At 40.7% G+C, this 26,802-nt stretch overlaps 2 pseudogenes; both read right to left on the bottom strand.

Moving 5' to 3' along the window:
- Positions 1-1,647: 1,647 nt before the first annotated feature.
- LOC128577017 (NEDD8-conjugating enzyme UBE2F-like) lies at positions 1,648-2,192 on the bottom strand (annotated as a pseudogene).
- Positions 2,193-7,963: 5,771 nt separating this feature from the next.
- On the bottom strand, positions 7,964-8,638 carry LOC128577016 (ras-related protein Rab-40B-like; annotated as a pseudogene).
- Between the last annotated feature and the right edge of the window lie 18,164 nt (positions 8,639-26,802).

Below are 26,802 nucleotides of genomic sequence, written 5' to 3'. Positions count from 1 at the left end.
ATGAAACTAGTGTATGGTGCCCCATAACATTCTTTATAGAGATCTTTCACCTCTTTTGTTAGGTATATTCCTAGGCATTTCATTTTTTTTTTTTTTTGAAGCTACTGCGAAGGGAATTGTGTCATTGATTTGCTTCTCAACTTGGCTGTTATTAGCATATACAAAGGGTGCTGATTTGTGGACATTGGTTTTATATCCTGAGACAGTACTGTACTTTTTGATCACTTCCAGGAGTTTTGCGGTTGAGCCTTTGGGGTTCTCTAACTGTAAGATCATATAATCGGCAGAGTGAGAGTTTGACCTCCTCTGCCCCCATCTGGATGACCTTTATTTCCTTCTCTTGCCTGGTTGTCCTGGCTAGAACTTTCAGCACTATGTTGAATAGTCTGCATAGTGCCATCAGACACTGTTTGGGCTGATTCCTGAGGTATCTCTCCTGTTTCTCAGGACAGTGAGGATCTGGCACTCTGGTAAGTAGCTACTGGCTCACAATCACATGACCATTACAGAAACACCAGCCACCACCTGGTCCAGGATCCAGCCAGTTTGCTCTGGGCAGCATGTGAGAATGGGCCCCCTGCCTTTCTGTTTTTATTTTTATCATCCAGATCTAGCTTCAAAGGGCTCTGGAATGTCCTTGCCACATCTGGACTTGAAAATAAGAGCTGATTTTTAAGAGCCAAATTCTTGTTGCGTTTGGACAGAATGAATAATGTATCTTTCATATTTTCTTTGTATTTCTCTTGAATAGTTGACTGATCCAACATCTTTCTGTCTGCTCTATACAATGAAAATACAAACTAAATGATAATGGAAAAAATAAAGCATTGAATTGTACAAATTACAAATCTGTTCCTAAATATACTTACACTAAATAAAATACGCATTTCATTAAGAAAACTATAGTGGATGACTCTATGCATTCTGGAAAGCTTCACAACACCCAGGCAGGGCCAACATTTGTGGAAGAAGCTAAGAGAATTTGCATCCAATCACAATTTGTAGCTGGTTTCTTTCTTTTTTTTTTGTAGAGACAGAGTCTCACTTTATGGCCCTCGGTAGAGTGCCTTGGCCTCACACAGCTCACAGCAACCTCCAACTCCTGGGCTTAAGCGATTATCTTGCCTCAGCCTCCCGAGTAGCTGGGACCACAGGCGCCCGCCACATCGCCCGGCTATTTTTTGGTTGCAGTTTGGCCAGGGCCGGGGTTGAACCCGCCACCCTCGGTATATGGGGCCGGCGCCTTACCGACTGAGCCACAGGCGCCGCCCTGTAGCTGGTTTCTTATTGCCAATCTGCAAGTTACACTGAACAACACCATTAGCATCACTTGTGCAGGAAACCAATTTTGTTTGGAGGAAGGATAAGCAAGTTCTAGCCTTGATTTTGAGTTCATTACAACTTCTCAAGAATTTCATCAACAACCTATACAGTATAATTTGATAAAATGTAAACATGTTAAGGTAAGCAGACAACTCTTTAGAAGCCCAGATATGTGTTCTTGCTGTGTTTATGTGGAACTCTCCATCTACGATGGGCAGTCATGAAGATGATCTCCTTCAGGATGACATAGTCACAGGGCCAAGACAATCCAGAGGGACTGAGGGAACATGAGGACGGGGAACAGAGGGGCCATCTATTGCCATTTCATGTTAGAGACAAGCTGCGTCACAGTCTGTGGGCCTGCTCACATCCCCTTCATCATCTGGTATAAGGCTTAATGTAGTCATCCACTTTGTTCTGGATGTCCTCCTTGTCCGGCAAATGATGTTCTCCAGCTTCAATATTCAGTAGCTCATCGAAATTCAGAAGATCAGTAAACAAAGAGTTTAATCCCTAAACAACATCCTTTAGTGTTCCTGTTGGAGCCCAGCCAGTGCCATCAATCCAGTGTTCTCTCAGTAAACTTAGGCAAATTTCAGCTGTTTCTGTGATGTTGGGGTGCCAGATCCTGGTCAAGCTTTTCACTTTGGGAGGCACCATTTTATACATATTGGGGACTTCACTGTCAAACTAAAACTTTCCACCCTGGTAGTAATCCTCATCTGGGGTTACAGTTAGCTCAAAGCAACGAAGCTTGTTTGGATCAGGAAAATGCACTTCCATGTACAAGGTAAATTAGCTTCAAGTTCCATAGAGCAGTGGCATTCCTCTGCATCTGGTGCTCCCAAAAGAATGTCATCTACACACATACTGAATAAGAGTCGCTGTATGGTATGAAAAATGACTCAAGTCTTGGGCTAAGGCTTGCCCAAACAAATGACGGCTGTCCCTACATCCCTGGGTAACACAGTCCATGTGAGCTGGGTGTGAGAGTCAGATGGGTCTTCAAAAGCAAAAAGGTATTGAGAATTCTCATGAAGAGGAATGCAGAAAAAGACATCTTTTAAGTCTAGGACTGTGAAATAGGCAGCCTTTTCAGGGATATGGGGCAATAAAGTATACAGATTGGGAATTACAGGATGGAGAGGAATGACTGTTTCATTTATAATGTGGAGGTCTTGGACTACTCTCCAAGTTCTGTTTGGCTTTGACACTCCTACAATAGGAGTGTTACATGGACTATTGCAAGGTAATAATAATTTCTGTTGCTTTAGATTTTGTATTATGGGTATTAGCTCGTTCTTAGGATCTGCTTTTAGAGGATATTGTTTTTGATTGGGATAGATGGTGGGATTTTTTTTTTTTATTGTTGGGGATTCATTGAGGGTACAATAAGCCAGGTTACACTGATTGCAATTGTTAGGTAAAGTCCCTCTTGCAATCATGTCTTGATGGTGGGATTTTTTAAACTTAATTTGGAGTGGTTGAGCATATCTTGCTCTTCCCACCTGTCCCTCAGTAGCCCACACTTCTGGGTTAATTTCTGTGTCTAATAAGGGATGGATGGCATAGTATAGGTTCTTGTCCCATATTCATATAAATGGTTGTTCCTGCTTTAGTTAGTATGTCCCTCCCTCAAAGGGGAGCAGGGCTTTCAGGCATGATTAAGAAGATGTGAGGGAACAGCCAGTCATCCCAATTGCAGCTTAAAGGCTGAGAGAAAAATTTGGTAACCCTCTGGATAGTTACACATTTGGGGGATAAAAGGCCAGGATTAGAAAGAAGTACAGAAAAGGTTGCACCAGTGTCCAGAAGAAATTCTGTGTCCTGGCCCTCCACTATGAGGCAGGCCAGGGGCTCTTGAGGGGTGATGACACAAGCTGGAGATATGAGAATCTGCTCTGGGTGCCCTTTGTCCAGTTTGAGCACTGACAGGATCAGTGTCACAGGAGGCCTTCGCCTCTGAGGATAGGCTGCCCTCCAGTGGTCACCCTTGCATTCTGGACAGGGGCCAGGTGGCTTGCCCAGCGGATGCTGCTGCTGGGGGCAGTCTTAAAGGTAAGTCTTTCCTGAAGTGACCAGTCTGACCACAGTGGAAGCACTTGTTCTTAGCTCCTCTGGCTTCCCTCTGCCCCTGAATGGTGCTTGTTTGTCGGAGCGCCATTACTAAAGCTATCATTCTTTTTCTATTCTTTCTCTTTTTTTCCTCCTCTTTCTCCTGATCTCGGTTATAAAAGACCACAGTGGCCATTTTAAGAAGATTCTGCAGGCTATGATCTGGGCCTAGCGCCAATTTCTGGAGTTTTCTTCGAATGCCTGGGGCCGCCTGAGTGATAAATTTATCTTTTAAAATAATTTGGCCCTCTAAGGATTCAGGTGTTAACTGAGTATGTTCTCTCATCGCCTCCCTAAACTGCTCAAGAAAGGCTGAGGGACTCTCATTTGCCCCTGGTAAATAGTAGATAACTTAGAATAGTTCATAGGCTTTTTCTTGGATCAATGTAAACCTTCCAGGATACGTGTTAGAAAATGTTTATGTTACTAGTCACTTTGTTTCTCAGGGTCCCATTCGGGATCCTCAAAGGGAACTGCCTGTCTTCCCATGGGGTATCTGTCCCATTCCTCAGGAAATATACTGTCACCAGTATTGGACATGAACCACAAATCACCCCACTTTGTAGCTTCATCTAAGACTTCATTTTTCTTATTAAAAATTAAAGTTTGATCTAGTAGTAGCATTACATCTCTCCAAGAGAGGTCAAAGCTTTGTCCTAACCCTTGGAGAACATCTGTGTACATATCGGGGTCATCAGAAAATTTTCCTAAATCAACTTTAATTTGTTTTAAATCTGCCAGAGAAAATGGAGTGAATACTCGCGCACTTCCCATCTTACCACCCGCAGTTTCAACAAAGGGACACAAAGAAGGATATGGTTGCCTTCTGGGGGCTCCAGTAGACCAGAAGAAACTTTTGGAACAGTCTCCTTTCTGAGGTTTTCTAAATGTATGGAGGAAGGTGCGGGAGAAGTAGATGGTGGGTTTGAACTAGGTGGTTACAGTGCTTCTCTCCGGAATCCCTGACCATTTGGGGAAGTTACTGTAGCCAGGAAAGCTGAATCTATCTGACATATTTTACAGTTGGGGGTTGTCTCTGAGAAAAAAGAAAGCTTGCACATAGGGTACTTCAGACCACTTTTCTTCTTGTTTACAAAAAGTATCTATCTTTCATATGAAAGTGTGGGTGATTATATATTGGTTTCATAATAGTACTGAATACATTGGATATTTTTTCTTCCATTCTTGAGATACTTTACTAAGAAGAATATGTTCCAGCTCCATTCATGTAAACATAAAAGAGGTAAAGTCTCCATCTTTTTTTAAAGGCTGCATAATATTCCATGGTATACATATACCATTATTTGTTAATCCATTTGTGGGTCAATGGGCACTTGGGCTACTTCCATGACTTGGCAATTATGAATTGGGCTGCAATAAACATTCTGGTGCAAATATCTTTGTTGGGTGGAGGGAGGGTAACTGGTGGGACCTCACCTATGGTGCACATTGCAAGGGTACATGTCAAAGCTATTAAGAGTAGAGTATAAGGGCAGTGCCTGTAGCTCAGTGAGTAGGGCACCGGCCCCATATACCGAGAGTGGTGGGTTTGAACCCAGCCCTGGCTAAACTGCAACAACAACAAAATAGCCGGGCATTGTGGTGGGTGCCTGTAGTTCCAGCTACTTGGGAGGCTGAGGCAAGAGAATCACCTAAGCCCAAGAGCTGGAGGTTGCTGTGAGCTGTGAAGCCATGGCACCCTACCAAGGGCAACAAAATGAGACTCTGTCTCAAAAAAAAAAAAAAAAGAGTAGAGTATAAATGTCTTAACACAATAATTAAGTGAGGTGAAGGCTATGTTAACCAGTTTGATGTAAGAATTCCAAATTATATATAAAATCAGCACATTGTACCCCATAAATGCATTCATATACACAGTTAGGATTTAATAAAAATAATTAAGAGGGGAAAAAAACCCAAAAGGTATCTAATTGAAAAATGGTATCATAATTTAGAGCACCCTCTGGTGGCCATTGCTCAACAGTGGCGAGTTGATACTGAGGCCAGGTGTGGGTGCAGAATAAAACAATACATTCTTTTTTCAACATATAGGGATCAAACATGTCCCAGGGCTTCAGAATACAGCCCAGCAGGGTGTTCTCTTGGCGAGAGAATATGTTACCCATCTGTGGGAAAGAATAAATGTTCAGCATCTTAATCAATCCCACCCCACATTCCTGGGTTGTCAAAGCATCCTCTGACCAACCCAAGAAGCCTTCCAGCCAAACAAAAGGAAGCGTCCTTCCAATGCTTGGGGAAGAATCCCTGAATTAACATTCAGGGATTGGATTTAGCCACTCTTACCAGTGTAGAGCTTTGTACCCACTGGCTCTCCTGTGCTGATTACTTGCCGGCAGCACAGCTTGAGAAATCAGGTATCTGGGAGCCTGGTCCCACCTGAGGCAAGTCTGCCTCTTTCAGCGTCTGCCTTTCAGCATCTGCCCCAGAGTATCAACCAAATTGGGGATGAGCCCCACAATGGAGAAAACAGCTGTGCAGTGCTGGCAGCTTTAACATTTTTTTTTTGAGACAGAGTTTCACTATATCACCCTCGGTAGAGTGCTGTGGTATTACAGCTCACAGCAACCTCAAACTCTTGGGCTTAAGTGATTCTCTTGCCTCAGCCGCCCAAGTAGCTGGGACTACAGGTGTCTGCCACAACGCCCGGCTATTTTTTGTTGCACTTGTCGTTGTTTAGCGGGCCTGTGCCGGGTTCGAACCTGCCAACCTGGGTGTATGTGGCTGGCGCTATAACCACTGTGCTATGGGCGCTGAGCCCATTTAACCTTTTATAATTTTTACAAGCTTTTTAAATTCCCAGTAACAAAGGAAAATAGACTTTTTATCATAAGCAGGTCTTCAATGCTATGCTTTCTAACCTCCCTTTCTTTCCCAAAAGTTAGAAAGGCAACAACAATTAAACTCAGTTACAAATCAGGGTTGAAGGACACTTTGAAACTTTTGTATCACAATTAGTTAGTTAGCCTGAAGTCTTAGAGAAACCTGGAATTATTTTAAACTTCCCCATTTACACCAATAAACCAGAAGAAATCAAATACTCAGGGCCATTTTAATTGCCTTTCTTCATTTTTAAGAGACAGAACTATAGCCTAGGGTTTAGGGCCATTGTTGCCTGGGGAGTTGCTCTGGGCTTCCCTTCAGAGGCCTCTGGTTGCCCAGAGAAGCCTTATGGGGGAGTCATTTTACCCTTTGTTTGGAGCTGACTTCTAGATAACATGGTTTAGCCTTTTTTTCCAGACACATTAAAACGCCAATTGAATTTAATTTTGCAATGAAAGGCAATAAAAAGGACCTTGCAACACACTTACAATGGAAGCACACTTAAAACATCTGGAAAATACCAGAATAAGCCAGTAAAAAAATAAACTGAATATATAAAGCAATCCTTTACCAACATTCAAACAAAGCATGTAAACTACAAGGAGAGAGAGAAAAGCAGAAGAGGTCTATAGAGATTAATAGGAAAAGTTTGGGACCATGGAAGAGAAGAGCAGATAGTAAAAGCTGGGAATGCACGTTTTTCAGAAGGCCCTCCCGTGTCCAGGGGTCAGAACCATGCTGGGGACCCCAGGGCCTGTGGGTGCTACTTCTTTGCTCAGCTCTCAACCAGAGAAACGGAGTGAATACAGAACAGTTTCAAAAGCCTTCTAATCTTCCCTTTGGCTCCTTTCTGGAGACAAGGGGAATTAGAGAGTTTGTTCTCCAACAGCCTCTTGCCTGTGACCTGGAGGTCAACAGTTGCACTATGCACTTTTACCAGCTGATAGGCATCAAAATGATTAGTCTCTATTATTATAACTATAGAGAAAAGCAGGAAAGAGGTAAGTGGTCCCATTGCTTACCACAGATCTTCAATCCCGGATGGGCCCCCGAAATATGATACCGGAATTTCCTCTTCAGTAGGTTCTTGATCTTGGTGATTCAAAGAATGAATCCACAGACCACAGATTAGTGGTAAGACAGGATTTATTTTACAGAAAAGAATACAAAAACACCAAAGTTCCTGGCAGAGAGAAACAACCCAAGTCCAGGGGGAGAAAGCTCTCTTGGTTCTTTGTCTAAGGGTATATATAGTCCCTTGGATCCTTTGTAGTTATAATAGACCAGGAGTTGGTAACAAAGGAACGGATACCGTCCTTTCTGCTGACACAGAATGAAGGAGGGCATTAATGAATGGATACAGTCCTTTCTGCTGGGGCAAGGTGAATGAGTGCATTAAGAAATGGATACAGTCCCTTTCTTTCCCAGGCCTAGGAAACTTAAATGAAATTGGCCAGGCCTGGGAAACTTATGTGAAATTGACCAAGACTGGGAAATCTTGGTTCCCTCTTCAGCTGCAAGTGCAAGGGGAGGGAGGTACTAAGGTGCTAGTGTCTCCCCAGCATTTGTCAGGCCCCTTTGGTTACCAGAGCCTCCTGTGCCCCCCACACCCTCCAGCCTGCTGATTCCTCTGCCAGGTGCCAGTGCAGCAACACTGCCAGGGTGGAGGTGGCAGATCCTCCCCTCAGTTGGGCAGAGCTGGCTGGAGCACCACATGTCCTGTGTAATTGTTGTTCAGGCCACTGGCCATGGAAAAAGACTAGAGGTGGCTTTGCAAGGCAATGGGCAGCAGAAGCTTGTACACCAGGTGCACGGGCATACAGGCCACTACCGCATGGCAGCACAGGCCTTGCAGACTCAGCACTTTGCTCGGTCCCCAGAGCCGGTCCATCCCGTGCTGCAGCAGCACGGTCCTGGTCAGCTCAGTAAAGGACTCTGTGATGTTGAAGTTGTAGAGAAGGCTGACCTCAAAGAAAGTCACTCCCAGGCACTCTGCACAGGACTGGGCCTGCTCCTCCGGCACCTGTCACTTGAAGGCCAGATGGAGTCGGTTCCCCACCAGGATCTTAGGGATCCCTTAATCTATTGATTGATGCCATCAAAAGACAAACAGTTTGCAATGTCATAGACAAGTATCACACCCAGAGCTGTGGGCCAATAAGCAGGATAGTGGTGGTCTGGTAGTCAATCCCTGCTGGTGGCCTTACAAGGACTCAATCATGCCATCCTGCAGGCTCCCCAGGATCTTGCCCTTGCTCACGTTGCTGTTGCCCACAAGCAGAAACTTGAGCAGGAATTTGTAGGCTCACACCAGGCTGCCTGAGGTGCTCATCTTGTCTGCCTGGTACCCCCGCCCATGCCCGGCCAAAGGCCGTGCATCAGAGGCAGAGGCCTGGCACAGGACAGGATGTGGATCCCTCCATTATTATTTTTTTTTTTTTCGGGGACTGAGTCTCACTTTGTCACACTCATTAGAGTGCTGTAATGTCAGCTCACAGCAACCTCAAAATCTTGGGCACAAGGGATCCTCTTCCCTCAGCTTCCCAAGAAGCTGGGATTATAGGTACCTGCTGCAACGCCCCACTAGTTTTTGTTTTAAAGAATCCAGGTGTCGCTCTGTCACCCTCTTTCTGTGCCTCCCTTCTTTTTGTCAATATCCCTTTTACCCACCCCCTTTCCTTTCTCTATTTTCTTTTCATTCTTTCCTTTTTTCTTTCATCCCTTCTTAATTTTCAAACCTCTCATCCTTCTGGTCCTATACCAAAAGGACTCATCGAAACCTTAGTCCACAGGCACAGGAACTAAAAGAGCAAGAGGAAGTGAAAGCAAAATTAGGGCAAGGAAACAGATAAAAGAAATCACTCATGAGGAAGAATCAGCAGAAAACTCCAGGCAACATGAAGAACCAGTCCAGAACAACCCCGCCAAGGGACCATGAGGTAGCTACTGCAGAGGATTCCACCTATACAGAAATGTTAGGAATGACAGAAAGGGAATTTAGAATACACATGTTGAAAACAATGAAAGAAATGATGGAAACAATGAAGGAAACTGCTAATAAAGTGGAAAATAACCAAAAGGAAATCCAAAAACAGAATCAAATAAGAGATGAACAATATGAAGAATATAGAAAGGATATAGCAGAGCTAAAGGAACTGAGGCAGTCAAATAAGGAACTTAAAGATGCAATGGAAAGTATCAGTAACAGGTTAGACCACGCAGAAGAAAGAATTTCAGAGGTAGAAGACAAAGTTCTTGAGATAACTCAGATAGTAAAAGAGGCAGAAAAGAAGAGAGAGAAAGCAGAACATTCACTGTCAGAATTATGGAACCTTATGAAGCGTTCCAACATATGAGTTATAGTAATCCCAGAAGGGGAAGAAGAATGCCCCAGAGGAATGGAAGCCATATTAGAGAACATTATAAATGAAAATTTCCCAAATATCACCAAAGATTGTGACACACTGCTTTCAGAGGGATATCGGACCCCAGGTCACCTCAACTCTAACCAAGCTTCAACAAGACACATTGTCATGAACCTGTCCAAAGTCAAGACAAAAGAAAAGATTCTGCAAGCTGACAGGAGTAAGCGCCAGTTGACCTACAGGGGCAAATCCATCAGAGTGACTGCAGACTTCACTAATGAAACTTTCCAAGCAAGAAGACAATGGTCATTGAACTTTAATCTACTTAAACAGAACAATTACCAGCCCAGAATTCTGTACCCTGCTAAGCTAAGCTTTAAAATTGACAGAGAAATCAAATCATTTACGGATATACAAACATTGAGGAAATTCGCCACAACAAGACCAGCTCTACAAGAAATACTTCAACCTGTTCTACACACTGACCATCACAATGGATCAGCAGCAAAGCAAAAACTCAGAATTTAAAGGATAGAACCTAACCTCCACACTCATGCAAAAGATAAAACTAAGAAATGGACTCTCACAAAATAAGATGAATAGAACACTACCGCACTTATCAATTATCTCAATAAATGTTAATGGCTTGAATTCCCCACTGAAGAGAAATAGATTGGCTGACTGGATTAAAAAACACAAGCCATCCATTTGCTGTCTTCAAGAAACACACCTGGCTTCAAAAGACAAATTAAAGCTCTGAGTCAAGGGTTGGAAGACAATTTTTCAGGCAAATGGAATTCAGAAGAAAAGAGGAGTTGCGATCTTATTTTCAGATACGTGTGGATTTAAAGCAACTAAAGTCAAAAAAGACAAACATGGTCACTTTATATTGTTCAAGGGAAAAATACAACAAGAAGACGTTTCAATTCTAAATATTTATGCACCCAATTTAAATGCTCCCAGATTCTTGAAACAGACCTTACTCAGTCTGAGCAATATGATATCTGATAATACCATAATAACAGGGGACTTTAACACTCATCTTACAGAGCTGGACAGATCTTCTAAACAGAAATTAAACAAAAATATAAGTGATTTAAATGAGACCCTAAAACAACTGTTCTTGATAGACCATATAGAACACTCCATCCCAAAGATAAAGAATACACATTCTTCTTATCACTCCATGGAACATTCTCCAAAATTGATCATATCCTGGGACACAAAACAAATATCAACAGAATCAAAAGAATTGAAATATTACCTGGTATCTTTTCAGACCATAAGGCACTAAGGGTGGAACTCAACTCTAACAAAAACGTTCAACCCCACCCAAAGACATGGAAATTAAACAATCCTCTGTTGAATAACAGATGGGTGCAGGAAGAAATAAAACAGGAAATCATTAACTTCCTTGAGCATAACAACAATGAAGACACAAGCTACCAAAACCTGTGGGATACTGTAAAAGCAGTTTTGAGAGGAAAATTTATCGCTTTAGATGCCTACATTAGAAAAACAGAAAAAGAGCACATCAACAAACTCACAAGTCATCTTATGGACTTGGAAAAAGAAGAACAATCTAAGCCTAATGTCAGTAGAAGAAAAGAAATCTCCAAAATCAAATCAGAGATCAATGAAATTGAAAACAAAAGAATCATTCAGAAAATTAATGAAACAAGGAGTTGATTTTTTGAAAAAAATAATAAAATAGATAAACCATTGGCCAGACTAATGAGAAATAGAAAAGTAAAATCTCTAGTAACCTCAATCAGAAATGATAAAGGGGAAATAACTGATCCCACAGAGATACAAGAGATTATCTCTGAATACTACAGAAACTCTATGCCCAGAAATTTGACAATGTGAAGGAAATGGATCAATATTTGGAATCACACCCTCACCCTAGACTTAGCCAGGAAGAAATAGAGCCCCTGAACAGACCAATTTTAAGCACTGAGATTAAAGAAACAATAACAAATCTTCCAACCAAAAAATGCCCTGGTCCAGATGGCTTCACACCAGAATTCTATCAAACCTTCAAGGAACAGCTTACTCCTGTACTGCAGAAATTATTCCAAAAAACTGAGGAAGAAGGAACCTTCCCCAACACATTCTATGAAGGAAACATTACCCTGATACCAAAACCAGGAAAAGACCCAACCAAAAAGGAGAATTTCAGACCAATCTCACTCATGAATAGATGCAAAAATTCTCAACAAAATCCTAGTCAATAGATTACAGCTTATTATCAAAAAAGTCATACATCGTGATCAACTAAGTTTCATCCCAGGGATGCAAGGCTGGTTTAACATACGCAAGTCCATAAACGTTATCCACCATATTAACAGAGGCAAAAATAAAGATCATATGATCCTCTCAATAGATGCAGAAAAAGCATTTGATAAAGTCCAGCATCCTTTTCTAATTAGAACACTGAAGAGTATAGGCATAGGTGGCACATTTCTAAAACTGATTGAAGCTATCTATGATAAACCCACAGCTAATATTTTACTGAATGGAGTAAAACTGAAAGGTTTTCCTCTTAGAACTGGAACCAGACAAGGTTGTCCTCTGTCACCTTTACTATTCAGCATAGTGCTGGAAGTTCTAGCCAATACAATTAGGCAAGACAAGGAAATAAAGGAAATCCCAATGGGAGCAGAGGAGATCAAACTCTCCCTCTTTGCTGACAACATGACCTTATACTTAGAGAATCCCAAAGACTCAACCACAAGACTTCTAAAAGTCATCAAAAAATGCAGTAATGTCTCAGGATATAAAATCAATGTCCACAAGTCAGCAGCCTTTGTATACGCTAATAACAGTGAAGATGAGAAGCTAATTAAGGACACAACTCCCTTCACCATAGTTTCAAAGAAAATGAAATACCTAGGAATATACCTAACGAAGGAGGTGAAGGACCTCTATAAAGAAAATTATGAAATCCTCAGAAAGGAAATAGCAGAGGATATTAACAAATGGAAGAACACACCATGCTCATGGATGGGAAGAATCAACATTGTTAAAATGTCTATACTTCCCAAAGCAATCTACATATTCAATGCCATTCCTATCAAAATACCAACATGGTACTTTCAAGATTTGGAAAAAATGATTCTGCATTTTGTATGGAACCAGAAAAATCCCCGTATAACTAAGGCATTTCTTAGTAATAAAAATAAAGCTGGGGGCATCAGCATACCAGATTTTAGTCTGCACTACAAAGCCATAGTGGTCAAGACAGTACAATACTGGCACAAAAATAGAGACATAGACACTTGGAATCAAATTGAAAACCAAGAAATGAAACTAACAGCTTACAACTACCTAATCTTTGATAAACCAAACAAGAACATACCTTGGGGAAAAGACTCCCTATTCAATAAATGGTGTTGGGAGAACTGGATATCCACATGTAAAAGACTGAAACTGGACCCACACCTTTCTCCACTCACAAAAATTGATTCAAAATGGATAAAGGACTTAAATTTAAGGCATGAAATGATAAAAATCCTCCAAGAAAGCATAGGAAAAACACTGGAAGATATTGGCCTGGGGAAAGACTTCATGAAGAAGACTGCCATGGCAATTGCAACAACAACAAAAATAAACAAATGGGACTTTATTAAACTGAAAAGCTTCTGTACAACCAAGGAGACAACAAACAAAGCAACGAGATAACCTACACAATGGGAAAGGATATTTGCATATTTTGAATCAGACAAAAGCTTGATAACTAGGATCTATAGAGAACTCAAATTAATCCACATGAGAAAAGCCAACAATCCTATATATCAATGGGAAAGAGACATTAATAGAAACTTCTCTGAAGAAGACAGATGAATGGCTAACAAACATATGAAAAAATGTTCATCATCTCTATCTATTAGAGAAATGCAAATCAAAACCACCCTGAGATACCATCTAACCCCAGTGAGAATGGCCCACATCACAAAATCTCAAAACTACAGATGCTGGCGTGGATGTGGAGAGAAGGGAACACTTTTACACTGCTGGTGGGACTGCAAACTAGTACAACCTTTCTGGAAGGAAGTATGGAGAAACCTCAAAGCACTCAAGCTAAACCTCCCATTTGATCCTGCAATCCCATTACTGGGCATCTACCCAGAAGGAAAGAAATCCTTTTATCATAAGGACACTTGTACTAGACTGTTTATTGCAGCTCAATTTACAATCGCCAAAATGTGGAAACAGCCTAAATGCCCACCAACCCAGGAATGGATTAACAAGCTGTGGTATATGTATACCATGGAATACTATTCAGCCATTAGAAAGAAATGGAGACTTTGCATCCTTCATATTAACCTGGATGGAAGTGGAAGACATTATTCTTAGTAAAGCATCACAAGAATGGAGAAGCATGAATCCTGTGTACTCAATTTTTTTTTTGCATTTATTTTTTTTTATTGTTGGAAATTCATTGAGGGTACAATAAGCCAGGTTATACTGATTGTAATTGTTAGGTAAGGTCCCTCTTGCAATCATGTCTTGCCCCCATAAAGTGTGACACACACCACGGCCCCACCCCCGTCCCTCCGTCCCTCTTTCTGCTTCCCCCCCCATAACCTTAATTGTCATTAATTGTCCTCATATCAAAATTGCCTATGTACTCAATTTTGATATGAGGACAATTAATGACAATTAAGGTCATGGGACTTGGGGAAGGAAAAGCAGAGAAAGGGAAGGAGGGAGAGGGGTGGGGCCTTGGTGTGTGCCACACCCTTCTGGGGGCAAGACATGATTGCAAGAGGGACTTTACCTAACAAATGCAGTCAGTGTAACCTGGCTTACTGTACCCTCAATGAATCCCCAACAACAACAACAACAAAAAGAATCCGGGTGTCACTCTTTCTAAGGCTAGTCTCAAACTCCTCAGCTCAGGCAACCCATCTACCTCTGCCTCCCAGAGTGCTAGGGTTATAGGTGTGAGCCACTGGGCCCTAAAATGCTCATTTTGGATACAAAATGCAAATAGTAAGTAATTCAAAACTAAAATTTTACATTTATTGTATGTGAAAAGAAAATTTTTTTAAAAAGGGCAAACATGAGATTTTGCATCTTTGTTTTGAGGAAAGTGTTCTGAACCTTGATTGTATCCATGTCAGTGTTCTGGGTATGACATTGTACTGTAGTTTTGCAGGGTGTTAACATTGTAAAAAACTAGGTGAGGAGTACAAGGGATTGTACCATTTCTAATAACTGCATATGAATCTACAATTATTTCAAAATAATACGTTCACTTTAAAAAGTTAAGGGCTGCGTGCAAAGGTGGAAGCTTCATAAAAAAATAGAAAAAAAAACATGTCAAGAAGGAGGAAGTGATTAACTGAATGAAATGCTTCTAAGAAGTTAAGATGACAAATGAAAAACGTTTGACAATGTGAAGGTTATTATGACCTAAGCAAAAGCTGTTTTGTTGTAGTAAAGGAGATGGAAAGGAGATAAGTGGACTGAGGTGTAAACAGGAGGTGAGGAAACTCAAGAAAATACAATTCTTAAGAAGTTTGACTCTGGAGAGGAGAATGGTAGCTTGAGGGAAGTGTGGGGGTAAGCACACTTTTTGGTTTTATTTTGCTTTTAATGGAGATAGTATGTTTAAACTTGTTGGGAAGGACCCAATGGAAAGGAAAAAGTTGAATAAGCAGGAAAGATCAAGGATCATGCACAGCGTATGACTCCTGACAAACAGAAGATCCAAAGTACACATAGGGGGATTTCCATTAGAGAGAGATAGCAACAGCTTTTTAAATGTAAAAGAAGAGAATATGATGAGAATGGAAGCAAATATTTTTCTCTGTGATGTAGGAGCAACTGCTGAGAGCAAGGGTGGATGTGAGGAGACAAGGAGGTATGTCACGGAGAACCAGAGTTTGAGGAGACAAAGTTCGAAATACAGTGTGTCCATAAAGTTTGTGTGGATGTTACAATGTAAAACTATTTGTTCTGGAGAACGAGTTAACCAAAGACATTTAGCAGTGTTTGGGGCCTATTTAGAACTGATGATCTTGAACTTTTTATAAACCAGAATAACCTCTTGTGTGAATTTTTCTATTAGTGCTCAGGTGCAGGTACAGAAAACACGGAGTTGGGATTAGCAGAGTAAAAGTTTTCCAAAACAAGTTTGAGACAAGGAAGCTTAGAGTACTGGCAAGAATATTATTGAAATGGCCAGGCGCAGTGGCTCGCGCCTGTAATCCTGGTACTCTGGGAGGCTGAGGCAGGTGGATTGGCTTGCACTCATGGCTTCGAGATCACCCTGAGCCAGAGCAAGACCCCACCTCTAAAAATAGCTGGGCATTGTGGTGGGCACCTGTAGTCCCAGCTACTCAGGAGGCTGAGGCAAGAGAATCGCTTTAAGCCCAAGAGTATGAGGTTGCTGTGAGCTGTGACACCACAGCACTCTTCCCAGGGTGACAAAGTGAGACTCTGGCTCAAAAAAAAAAAAAATTACTGAAATGATGAGCCACGGGTTTAAGGTAAGTATTGAGAGAAATGAAGAAGGATTGCCTTGACATACAGGGAGGACGTATATGGATCTATGGACTCCAGGAGTTGAGGAATGATCATCGTGTTGGTAGCTGGAAACCCGGGAATAGGAGGTTGTGGCTAGAGGATGGGATGCTAGAATCAGTGACTTCAACTAATTTGTAATTCTGGAGTGAAGCAGTTTCAGGTGTGACTATTGGTGTGCGTGGCTAAGGTGAAAGAAAAGGTCATTTGGGAAGGAACTAAGTAGTGAGAGTTGGATGAGTTATCCTTGGGAATGTTGAAATCAGGATAGAGCCAGAGCTTGAGGTGGAAGGAATAATTGTCAAGCAGGGGCAAAAGTCATTGATAAATGAAAGGGAGTGGCCCAAAGGTAAATCCATGAGTGACAAGGAGGGGAAGAGGGGATGCTACATATAATTGGCCTCCAAAGATCAGGTTTTGGTTTTATAGTTTACGTTTTTGTTTCAGGAGCAGAAATGAGGGCAAGGAGGAAGGACATCAATCCCACTCTTCTTGCTCTGAGGACCAGAAAGATAAATGTTATTCCATAGGGCTTCGGTGGTGGCCACCAGGTTTCACTTAAGGTCAGGGGGTGAAGGAAACTCTTGAGGACAAGACTGAGGATGTAGGAGGGCTGATTGAATATAGAGCGACAATTCCAAAGGGAAATTTCTGGACCCTGGGAGGAGTGGCATGCTGGAGCAGGAGTAAGGAAGTACATGACATTATGGGATGAGGATGATAGTGGAATAGATGATGGATGTCAGGGGGAGGAGGAGTGATGACCATCTGGATGAGGGGCTTGTGGTCAACAGACCTACAGGAGGGTGGAAACTAGGCCTAATGGCCAGAGTTCCCACAGCCTAGCATCTATAGTTGGCCAAACACGGCAACCTCAGAGGTTAGAGTTTCTGTACTTGTATGGTGTGGAGTGCCAGTGGTCCCAGATGAAGTGGTTTCAGTCTGGATCCTCCTGATCCTTGTGGCCGGGGGTAGTGGCATCCTTGGTGGATAGAGTTCTACTTTCTCTCACCAAATCTTTCTAACTCTAGTCTTTATTGTCACTACAGTGAGTCTTCTATCCATCACCACTTCATCCTTTGATCCTTTCATTATTTCCTAAGAAACCTATCATCCCTCTTTTTCATTTCCAGCCCAGACAATCATCTTACCAATATTTTCAACTGCCTTGCCCCTGGTCCATCCATTGTACTTACATAATAGCAGAATCCTAACCTAGATCACACCAAAACGTCTACCTTCTCTGTGTGGAACTTGGCTTTAGTCTCAGATGGGCTTTCAACACTGCCATGGGTCCGTGTGCCCTTTGTCAGCATTCTGTCTCATTCCCCCATTCATGTAAGAAACCATTTCAGCCCTTCATCTGTTTTCCTAAGTCCTCTTCCCCCATCTCTCAGAAGATAACATGAACTACTGGCTGACCATAAATATATGTTTCAGAAATAACCTCTACTTCTTGCCACTCAACCTGATACATCCCTCATATACCTATAGGCATCTAAGATTTTTTTTATTGCTGAGGATTCACTGAGGGTACAAGAAACCAGGTTACACTGATTGCATTTGTTAGGTAAGGTCCCTCTTATACTTGTGTCTTGCCCCCCCAAAGGTGTGTCACACACAGAGACCACTACCCCTACCTCCTTCCCTCTCTCTGCTCTTCCTTTCCCTCATCCCCCTCTCTCCTTCTCTCTCTCACTCTCTCTCTGCTCTCCCCTTCCCCCACCTCCCACCGTGTAATAGGTCATTAATTGTCCTTGATCAAATTTGAACACATAGGGTTCATGCTTCTCCATACTTTTTTTTTTCCCACTGTTTCTTTTTTTTATTAAATCATAGCTGTGTACATTGATATGATCATGGGGCATCATTCACTAGCTTCACAGACCGTTTGACACACTTTCATCACACTGGTTAACATAGCCTTCCTGGCATTCTCTCAGTTACTGTGCCAAGACATTTACATTCCACATTTACCAAGTTTCACATATACCCTTGTAAGATGCACCGCTGGTGTAATCCCACCAATCCCCTTCCCTCTACCCACCTCCCCCCTCCCTCCCCTCCCTTTCCCCCTTCCCCCTATTCTTAGGTTGTAACTGGGTTATAGCTTTCATGTGAAAACCCTAAATTAGTTTCATAGTAGGGCTGAGTACTATGAACTCAGTACTTTTTCTTCCATTCTTGAGATACTTTACTAAGAAGAATATGTTCCAGCTCCATCCATGTAAACATGAAAGAGGTAAAATCTCCATCTTTTTTAAGGCTGCATAATATTCCACAGTGTACATATACCGCAATTTATTAATCCATTCGTGGATCGATGGGCACTTGGGCTTTTTCCATGACTTAGCAATTATGAATTGGGCTGCAATAAACATTCTGGTACAAATATCTTTGTTATGATGTGATTTTTGGTCTTCTGGGTATATGCCCAGTAGAGGGATTACAGGATTGAATGGCAGATCTATTTTTAGATCTCTAAGTATTCTCCATATCTCTTTCCAAAATGAATGTATTAATTTGCATTCCCACCAGCAGTGCAAAAGTGTTCCCTTTTCTCCACATCCGCACCAAAATCTCTGGTCTTGGGATTTTGTGATATAGGCTAGTCTCACTGGAGTTAGATGATATCTCAAAGTAGTTTTGATTTGCATTTCTCTGATGATTAAAGATGATGAGCATTTTTTCATATGTCTGAAGGCCGTGCGCCTGTCTTCTTCAGAGAAGTTTCTCTTCAAATCCCTTGCCCAGCCTGCGATGGGATCCCTTGTGTTTTTCTTGCTGATGCGTTTGAGTTCTCTGTGGATTCTGGTTATTAAACCTTTGTCAGAGACATAACCTGCAAATATCTTCTCCCATTCTGAGGGCTGTTTGCTTGCTTTACTTACTGTGTTCTTGGCTGTGCAGAAGCTTTTTAGTTTGTTCAAGTCCCAGTAGCGTATTTTTGAAGCTGCTTCAATTGCCCGGGGGGTCCTCCTCATAAAATACTCACCCAGACTGATTTCTTCAAGGGTTTTCCCTGCACTCTCCTCTAGTATTTTTATAGTTTCATGTCTTAAGTTTAAATCTTTTATCCAGTGAGAGTCTATCTTAGTTAATGGTGAAAGGTGTGGGTCCAGTTTCAGTCTTCTGCAGGTTGCCAGCCAGTTCACCCAGCACCATTTGTTAAATAGGGAATCTTTTCCCCACTGAATGTTTTTAATTGGCTTGTCAAAGATCAAATAACAGTAAGTAGCTGGATTCATCTCTTGGTTCTCTATTCTGTTCCAGACATCTACTTCTCTGTTTTTGTGCCAATGCCATGCTGTTTTGATCGCTATCGATTTATAGTATAGTCTGAGGTCTGGTAGCGTGATTCCTCCTGCTTTGTTTTTATTTCTGAGTAATGTCTTGGCTATTTGAGTTTTTTTCTAATTCCATATAAAATGAAGTAATATTTTGTCAAGATCTTTAAAGTATGACAGTGGAGCTTTAATAGGGATTGCATTAAAATTGTATATTGCTTTGGGTAGTGTGGAAATTTTAACAATGTTCGTTCTTCCCAGCCATGAGCATGGTATGTTTTTCCATTTGTTAACATTTTCAGCTATTTCTTTTCTTAGAATTTCATAGTTCTCTTTATAGAGATCTTTCACATCCGTTGTTAGATAAACTCCCAAATATTTCATCTTCTTTGGCACTACTGTGAATGGAATAGAGTCCTTAACTGTTTTTTTCAGCTTGACTATTGTTGGTATATATAAAGGCTACCAATTTATGAATGTTGATTTTTTAACCTGAGACGCTGCTGTATTCCTTGATCACTTCTAAGAGTTTTGTAGTAAAGTTTGATCTCTTCTGACCCTATATGAATACCCTTGATCACCTTTTCTTCCCTAATTGTGATGGCTAAAACTTCCATTACAATGTTAAAGAGCAATGGAGACAAAGGGCAGCCTTGTCTGGTTCCTGATCTGAGTGGAAATGATTTCAATTTAACTTCATTGAATACGATATTGGCTGTGGGTTTGCTGTAGATGACCTCTATTAGTTTAAGAAATGTCCCTTCTATACCAATTTTCTTAAGTGTTCTGATCATGAAGGGATGCTGGATATTATCAAAAGCTTTTTCTGCATCGACTGAGAGAATCATATGGTCTTTGTTTTTTAATTTGTTTATGTGCTGAATTATACTTATAGATTTACGTGTATTGAACCAGCCTTGAGACCCTGGGATAAAACCGACTTGGTCATGCTGTATAATTTGTTTGATGTGTTGCTGGATTCTGTTTGTTAGGATCTTGTTGAATATTTTTGCATCTATATTCATTAGTGATATTGGTCTATAATTTTCTTTTCTTGTTGGGTCTTTTCCTGGTTTAGGGATCAGGGTGATGTTTGCTTCATAGAACATGTTGGGTAGTCTTCCTTCTTTTTCTTCATTTTGGAACAGGTTGAGTAATATAGGTACTAATTCCTCTTTAAAGGTTTGGTAGAATTCTGATGTGAAGCCATCTGGTCCCAGGCTTTTCTTATTAGGGAGGTTTTGTATGGTTGATGCTATTTCCGAACTTGATATGGCCCTGTTCAACATTTCCACTTGATTCTGGCTAAGTCTTGGGAGGTGACGTGCTTCCAAGTATCGGTCAATTTCCTTAAGATTTTCATATTTCTGAGAATACAGTTTCTTGTAATATTCATTAAGGATTTTTTGAATTTCTGAGGAGTCTGTTGTTATTTCATCTTTGTTGTTTCTGATTGATGAGATTAGAGATTTTACTCTTTTTTTCCTGATTAGGTTGGCCAAAGGTTTATCTATCTTATTGACCTTTTCAAAAACCAGTTTTTTGATTTATTGATCTGCTGTATTATTCTTTTGTTTTCAATTTCATTTAATTCTGCTCTAATTTTGGTTATTTCTTTTCTTCTACTGGGTTTGGGGTTGGAACGTTCTTCCTTTTCCAGTTGCTTGAGATGTCCCATTAAGTTGTTAACTTCCTCTCTTTCCGTTCTCTTGAGGAAGGCTTGCAGTGCTATAAATTTCCCTCTTAGAATTGCCTTTGTGGTGTCCCAGAGGTTCTGATAGTTCATGTCTTCATTGTTGTTTTGTTCCAAAAAATTGGCGATTTCTTTCTTAATCTCATCTCTGACCCAGCTATCATTCAGCATAAGGTTATTTAACTTCCATATTTTTGTATGAGTATGCAGATTCCTACTGTTTACTTAGCTCAAGTTTTATTCCATGGTGGTCTGAGAAGATGCATGGAATAATTTCTATTCCTTTAAATTTACTGAGCTTAGACTTGTTACCTAAGATGTGATCAATTTTGGAGGAAGTTCCATGGGCTGATGAGAAGTATGTGTATTCAGGTTTGTTGGGATGCAATGTTCTGTAGATGTCTGCTAAATCCAAATGTTGGATGGTTAGGTTTAAATCTAAGATTTCTTTGCTCAGCTTCTTGTTGGAGGATTCATCCAACATTGCCAAAGGAGTGTTGAAATTTCCGACTATTATGGAGCTGGAGGAAATCAAGTGGCTCATGTGTGTTAGAGTTTCTCTTATAAATTGAGGTGCATTCTGGTTGGGTGCATAGATATTAATAATTGAGATCTCATCATATTGAGTATTACTCTTAACAAATATGAAGTGACCATTCTTGTCCTTCCTTACTTTTGTTGGTTTAAAGCCTATTGTATCTGCAAATAAAATTACAACACCTGCTTTTTTCTGATTACCATTTGCCTGAAATATGGATGACCATCCTTTCACCCTGAGTCTGTAATTGTCTTTTAAGTTAAGATGTGACTCTTGTATGCAACAAATATCTGGCCTGAGTTTTTGTATCCAGTCAGCTAACCTATGCCTCTTTAGAGGAAAATTTAAGCCGTTCACATTAATGGAGAATACTGATAAGTCTGGTGAAGTTTTGGGTATCGACTTTTTCAAAGGTCCAGTGGGCATTTTTAATCCTTTCACCAGTGTGGAAATTGGAGTTTGATCCGAAGTTTCTGAGTGAGTTTACTTTTGTGGTATAGGATTGGGTTGGTCATTATGGAGGATAGGTCTAAGAATATCCTGAAGAGCTGGTTTGGTTATGGCAAATTTCTTCAACATATGAATATCATTAAAGTATTTAATTTCTCCATCATAAATGAAACTCAGTTGGCTGGATACAAGATCCAGGGTTGAAAGTTATTTTGCTTCAGGAGATTAAAAGTTGGTGACCACCCTCTTCTGGCTTGAAAAGTTTCAGCAGAGAGATCTGCAGTCATTCTAATATTCTACCTTTTGAAGGTAATGGTTTTCTTTCTCCTGGCAGCTTTGAGGATTTTCTCCTTCATATTAACTTTAGTGAAGTTAATTATGATATGCCTGAGGGATGTCTTATTGGGGTTGAGTCATGCTGGGGTTCTGAAACTGTCCACTATCTGAATTTCATAATCTCTAGGCATGTCTGGAAAATTCTCTTTCATAATTTCATGCAGAACGGCCTCTGTGCCCAGCAAGGCCACTTCATCTGTTTCTGGAACTCCAATGATTCGGGTATTGCCCTTCTATGAATTATCCCAGAGCTCTCGGAGAGAATAATCCGTTTTTACTCTCCATTTCTTTTCCTCTTTGAGAGTTTTGGAGCGTTCAAAGGTTTCATCTTCAATGTCAGAAATCCTTTCTTCTGCCTGCTCCATTCTGTTGCTGAGGGATTCTACTGTATTTTTCATATCTTTGAGGGCTGCAAATTCTTGCTTCAGTGTGTCTAAGTCTTTGGTGGTTTTGTCTTTAAATTCGTTAAATTCTTGAGACAACTTTTGTATTTCTCCTTGAATTCCTAATTCCACTTTATTAATCTTATCTGCAATCCAAATTCTGAATTCGATTTCTGACATCTCAGCCAGTTGTTTATGAATGGGATCTTCAATTACATCTGCCATATCTTTCCTTGGGGGGGTTGATCTATTCTGGTTATTCATGTTAACAGAGTTTTTACGCTGATTCCGCCCCATGGTTGTTTTACTCCCTTTGATATTTTTCCCCTGGGGCATTGTCGAGGGCCTGTACAGTGGTGTGGCCTGAGAAACTGGGGCCCTGTCTGGTGTGGTGGGGCTAAGTGGTTCTGTCTTGTTTTCAGCTGGTTTCTGTTCCACCCTAGTGAAACAGATACTCTGGATTGAAGTCTTAGCTTTTGTTTGTATCCTTGTGGTCGCAGCTCACCTCAGTGGGGTTGACGTGCATTCTTCAACCTTCTCTCTTAGTGCAGCTCAAATCCACCGGGTTACTTCCTGAATTTTTGTCCTTTAACTCTCCTTCTGGACAGGAGCCTCTGTGGAAAGCTGGCTTCAGTCAGCCATCTTGTCTCCTCCCCCACGCTTCTCGATTCTTCTGATGCTTTACTAAGATTAATGTGTTCCACTTCCATCCAGGTTAATACGCAGGATGTAAAGTCTCCATTTTTTTAATGGCTGAATAGTATTCCATGGTATACATATACCACAGCTTGTTAATCCATTCCTGGGTTCTTGGGCATTTAGGATGTTTCCATATTTTGGTGATTGTAAATTGAGCTGCAATAAACAGTCTAGTGCAAGTGTCCTTATGATGAAAGGAATTTTTTCCAGCCCTGCAAGCTCCACACGAGCCAGTCCCAGTATGGCGGATGACGCCAGTGCCACTGTGTGCCAGCTGGGCACACCTACTCTGGCTAGCTCCCAGGAGAGATGGCTTATACATCCACTTGCACCCCTGCAGATAGCGTGCAGCTCTGGTGGTTCCCAGTGCATGAAGAGATTGAAAAAAAAAAAAAAGGAATTTTTTCCTTCTGGGTAGATGCCAGTAATGGGGTTGCAGGATCAAATGGGAGATCTAGCTTGAGTTCTTTAAGCATTCTCCATACTTCCTTTCAAAAAAGTTGTATTAGTTTGCAATCCCACCAGCAGTATAAGTGTTCCTTTCTCTCCACATCCATGCCAGCATCTGCAGTTTTGAGATTTTGTGATGTGGGACATTCTAGCTGGGGTTAGATGGTATCTCAGGGTGGTTTTGATTTGCATTTCTCTAATTAGGGACGATGAGCATTTTTTCCATTTTTTTTATTTATTTTTATTTATTTATTCATATATATATATTTTTTATTAAATGATAACTGTATACATTGATATGATCATGGGGCATCATACACTCATTTCATAAACCATTTGACGCATTTTTATCACAGTGGTTAACATAGCCTTTCTGGCGTTATCTCAGTTACTGTGCCAAAACATTTACATTCTACATTTACCAAGTTTCGCAAATACCCCTGTAATATGCACCACAGGTGTGATCCCACCGATCCCCCTCCCTCTACCCACCCCCCCTTCCCATTTCCCCCTATTGTTAAGTTGTAGCTGGGTTATAGCTTTCATGTGAGAGTCCCAAATTAGTTTCATAGTAGGGCTGTGTACATTGGGTACTTTTTCTTCCATTCTTGGGATACTTTACTAAGAAGAATATGTTCCAGCTCCATCCATGTAAACATGAAAGATGTAAACTCTCCATCTTTCTTTAAGGCTGCATAGTATTCCATGGTATACATATACCACAATTTATTAATCCATTCGTGGATCGATGGGCACTGGGCTTTTTCCATGACTTAGCTATTATGAATTGGGCTGCAATAAACATTTTGGTACAAATATCTTTGTTATGTTGTGATTTTTGGTCTTCTGGGTATATGCCCAGCAGAGGAATTACAGGATTGAATGGCAGATCTATTTTTAGATCTCTGAGTGTTCTCCATATTTCTTTCCAAAAGGAATGTATTAATTTGCATTCCCACCAGCAGTGCAGAAGTGTTCCCTTTTCTCCGCATCCACGCCAACATCTCTGGTCTTGAGATTTTGTGATATAGGCTAGTCTCACTGGAGTTAGATGATATCTCAAAGTAGTTTTGATTTGCATTTCTCTGATGATTAAAGATGATGAGCATTTTTTCATATGTCTGAAGGCCGTGCGTCTGTCTTCTTCAGAGAAGTTTCTCTTCAAATCCCTTGCCCAGCCTGTGATGGGATCCCTTGTTTTTTTCTTGCTGATGCGTTTGAGTTCTCTGTGGATTCTGGTTATTAAACCTTTGTCAGAGATATACCCTGCAAATATCTTCTCCCATTCTGAGGGCTGTCTGCTTGCTTTGCTTACTGTGTTCTTAGCTGTGCAGAAGCTTTTTAGTTTGATCAAGTCCCAGTAGTGTATTTTTGAAGCTGCTTCAATTGCCCGGGGGGTTCTCCTCATGAAATACTCACCCAGACCAATTTCTTCAAGGGTTTTCCCTGCATTCTCCTCTAGTATTTTTATAGTTTCATGTCTTAATTTTAAATCTTTAATCCAATGAGAGTCTATCTTAGTTAATGGTGAAAGGTGTGGGTCCAATTTCAGTCTTCTGCAGGTTGCCAGCCAGTTCACCCAGCACCATTTGTTAAATAGGGAATCTTTTCCCCACTGAATGTTTTGAATTGGCTTGTCAAAAATCAAATAGCAGTAAGTAGCTGGATTCATCTCTTGGTTCTCTATTCTGCTCCAGATATCTACTTCTCTGTTTTTGTGCCAATACCATGCTGTTTTGATCACTATCGATTTGTAGTAAAGTCTGAGGTCTGGTAGTGTGATTCCTCCTGTTTTGTTTTTATTTCTGAGTAATGTCTTGGCTATTCGAGGGTTTTTCTGATTCCATATAAAACGAAGTAATGTTTTTTCAAGATCTTTAAAATATGACAGTGGAGCTTTCATAGGGAGTGCGTTGAAATTATATATTGCTTTGGGTAGTATGGACATTTTGATAATGTTGATTCTTCCCAGCCATGAGCATGGTATGTTTTTCCATTTGTTAACATTTTCAGCTATTTCTTTTCTTAGAGTTTCATAGTTCTCTTTATACAGATCTTTCACGTCTTTTGTTAGGTAAATTCCCAAATATTTCATCTTCTTTGGCACTACTGTGAATGGGATAGAGTCCTTAACTGCTTTTTCAATTTGACTGTTGTTGGTATATATAAGGCTACCGATTTATGAATGTTGATTTTGTAACCTGAGACGCTGCTGTATTCCTTGATCACTTCTAGGAGTTTTGTAGTAGAGTCCCTAGTGTTTTCCAGATACACAATCATATCATCTGCGAAGAGCGAGAGTTTGATCTCTTCTGACCCTATATGGATACCCTTGATCGCCTTTTCTTCCCTAATTGTGGTGGCTAAAACTTCCATTACAATGTTGAAAAGCAATGGAGACAATGGGCAGCCTTGTCTGGTTCCTGATCTGAGTGGAAATGATTCCAATTTAACTAAATTCAATATGATATTGGCTGTGGGTTTGCTGTAGATAGCCTCTATCAGTTTAAGAAAAGTCCCTTCTAGACCAATTTTCTTGAGTGTTCTGATCATGAAGGGATGCTGGATATTATCAAAAGCTTTTTCTGCATCAATTGAGAGAATCATATGGTCTTTGTTTTTTAATTTGTTTATGTGCTGAATTACATTTATAGATTTACGTATATTGAACCAGCCTTGAGACCCTGGGATAAAACCAACTTGGTCATGATGTATAATTTGTTTGATGTGTTGCTGGATTCTGTTTGTTAGGATCTTGTTGAAAATTTTTGCATCTATATTCATTAGT

The sequence above is a fragment of the Nycticebus coucang genome, chromosome X, assembly GCF_027406575.1.
Source record: "Nycticebus coucang isolate mNycCou1 chromosome X, mNycCou1.pri, whole genome shotgun sequence".
Lineage (NCBI taxonomy): Eukaryota > Metazoa > Chordata > Mammalia > Primates > Lorisidae > Nycticebus > Nycticebus coucang.
Note: the sequence above shows the minus strand (reverse complement) of the source record. Positions and strands in the feature narration are given on the sequence as shown.